Source organism: Somniosus microcephalus, unplaced genomic scaffold (assembly GCF_052327205.1).
Source record: "Somniosus microcephalus isolate GS21.2 unplaced genomic scaffold, FLI_Smic_1.0 scaffold1720, whole genome shotgun sequence".
Taxonomy (NCBI): domain Eukaryota; kingdom Metazoa; phylum Chordata; class Chondrichthyes; order Squaliformes; family Somniosidae; genus Somniosus; species Somniosus microcephalus.
Genome location: NW_028226907.1, coordinates 1 through 2,500, shown reverse-complemented (window position 1 = coordinate 2,500; position 2,500 = coordinate 1). Strand labels below are relative to the sequence as shown.

At 56.7% G+C, this 2,500-nt stretch overlaps 1 non-coding gene across 1 annotated transcript; it reads right to left on the bottom strand.

Moving 5' to 3' along the window:
- Nucleotides 1-690: 690 nt before the first annotated feature.
- LOC147080326 (5.8S ribosomal RNA) lies at nucleotides 691-844 on the bottom strand. The gene has a single exon (XR_015077377.1). It is a non-coding gene; the product is annotated as a 5.8S ribosomal RNA (ribosomal RNA).
- Nucleotides 845-2,500: the final 1,656 nt, after the last annotated feature.

Here is a 2,500-nt window from a genome sequence, read left to right as displayed (position 1 = left end):
GGCCAGAAGCAATGGCTGGGCAGCATCTATATGCTTGAGAGGAGTGTTTTTGGATGAAAAGCAGGCCTGCAGCGACAGGGGTCAAGACATACGGGACTGACTTAGGCGCACGCTCAGCAAGTCAGCAAGAGTGCTTAGAGCCAAAACGGGTCAAATGTGTGGAAGGACATCAGGGTCCAGCGCAACACAAAGGAGCACCGCAAGGGTTATCTTAGCAAACTGCCACCTACCAAACGCACGCAAAAAAGCCAGCACACAGCACATCAAGGGGCCCGCGTCACTACATCAAGCTGTTCCCCGCTCCAAACCAACAAAACTGCAGCCAAAGACGACGACCTCACCTCTTGAACTGCCAACGTCTTCTCTCTGTATGCTCTCTCTCTCTCTCTATCCAACACTCAGAGAGACAACCCTGCCTAGGGCGAGGCTCAACAGTCCCAACACCGACGCGGTCAATCGTTTTTGCAACCCAACGACAGCCGTGCTGGAAAAAGCTGGCCTCTAAGCGGTGCCGACGTTCCCTGAGGAGACGCCGAACATAACATTCCCAAACGGCACGGGTCAAACTCTCCATTGGGAGGAGAAACTCTAGGTCTGCACTTAGGGGGACAAAGAGGACTAGGCCTCTGCGACACCCCAGCCGCGCTCTCACCTCACACGATGGCAAGGCAAGTGCGATTGATGGTCAAGCGACCCTCAGACAGGCGTAGCCCCGGGACGAACCCGGGGCCGCAAAGTGCGTTCAAAGTGTCGATGATCAATGTGTCCTGCAATTCACATTAATTCTCGCAGCTAGCTGCGTTCTTCATCGACGCACGAGCCGAGTGATCCACCGCTAAGAGTTGTGCGTTTTTTTTAAGGCTTGGTGTTTTGTTCCCCGGAGGGTCCCAAGCCCGGACCGCCCAACGCTTCTCTCCCTCTATGCCCACGCATAGAGGGTTGGTAGAAGCCCCATCCTTGGCACGGCCCGGAGGTGTGTATCAGTCGATCATCAAATGACAAGGGTTTCACCGAGATTTTGTTGTCAGGGCGCTCGCGAGGCGACACGCATCGGGGTCAAACGCCTGAGCCCACCGTCCGACACGCACCACGGCCAACAGAGGCAGGGTCTCTGCTGCCACCGATTGCCGGGAGAAGAGAGAGAGTGACAGGCAGACAGACAAGACAAACAAACATGACAGTAGACAACAAGGCCAGAAAAACGAACTGAGTGGGGTACAAGCCGACCGCGTGAAAACACCCCACTGTGGGGGGTAGAAATCCGTGTGGACGGGCAGGTACATTCTCTCGAACGTTCAACTTGGCTGCTGCTGCTGCTGCTGGCTTGCTTGCTGCTGGCTGCTAACAAGCTCTCGACACCGACAAACAGACACTCGAGTCTTTAAACCGCCGCCCCCCAAACAGCTCGCGGGAGCCAGAGTGGAGAAGCGTCTAGGTACCCTGTACCGGTAAAGGGAGAGTGACTAGATCGACCAAAGTTGCACTACGGGGGGAAAAGAAAGCCGGGCCTGCATCACCGGTTCAAATCCCAGCAGAGCTCACAGTGGCCGTTCGCCGAGGTCCCGACGACGAGCCGCCAGGCAGCACGCGAGCCCGCAGAAGCTCCCTTCAATTCGACTGCGGTGTTAATGCTTGCAAGACGGTGGCAAAGTCCATTGTTGTCCGATCCGGACGAGAAGAGGGGAGCAGCAGAGCTTGCGTGTGAGAGAGAGAGAGAGGTTGAGAGATAGGCTCGGCACAAGGTAAGCGATGATGCACAAGACTGGAAGAGACGGAAGTCGAAAGAAGGGCCGCAGGCCAAGGTCACACAGGGGGAAGCCAACGAACAGCAAAGACATGAGGCGGAGGCGTCAGTAGGCAGCAGAATTAGAAAAGCAAAGAGGGCCAGGCTTTTTGTTGCATCGAAGTCAAGCCAGGACACCTCCCCATCTCGCCATCTTCTCTTTTTTTCTCTGCCTGTCATTGAACCGCAAAAGTCCATGCTGAACGAAGAACCATCCAAGCGTGCCAGGGCCGTCCCTGTCTCAAGCCGACCGAAACCAACTGCCGTGCGCACACACACACACATCACCTTCTCGGTGCACCGTTCAAATTCCACCCCAACTCCTCCAACTCGGGCTCTCTGACCGATCTAAACTCGTTTGCTATCCCGGACCGATACCGGTGCGACTGTTTTGCCTGTTCGTGCGAGTTCGGCGAGTTTTTGTTTGGAATGTAACCTCTCGCCCGCGCAAGAGGCGCCGGACGCGGCCGACCATGGCTCCGGGCAGATGCAAGAAGCAAACCCCGGGAAGCTCTCCTGCTGGCCTCCGCGACTCAGGCTCAAAACGGAATGACGGGCCGCCACGTGCGGGCCCCCGGCCGATAATGATCCTTCCGCAGGTTCACCTACGGAAACCTTGTTACGACTTTTACTTCCTCTAGATAGTCAAGTTTGATCGTCTTCTCGGCACTCCGCCAGGGCCGTCGCCGACTCCGGCGGGGCCGATCCGAGGACCTC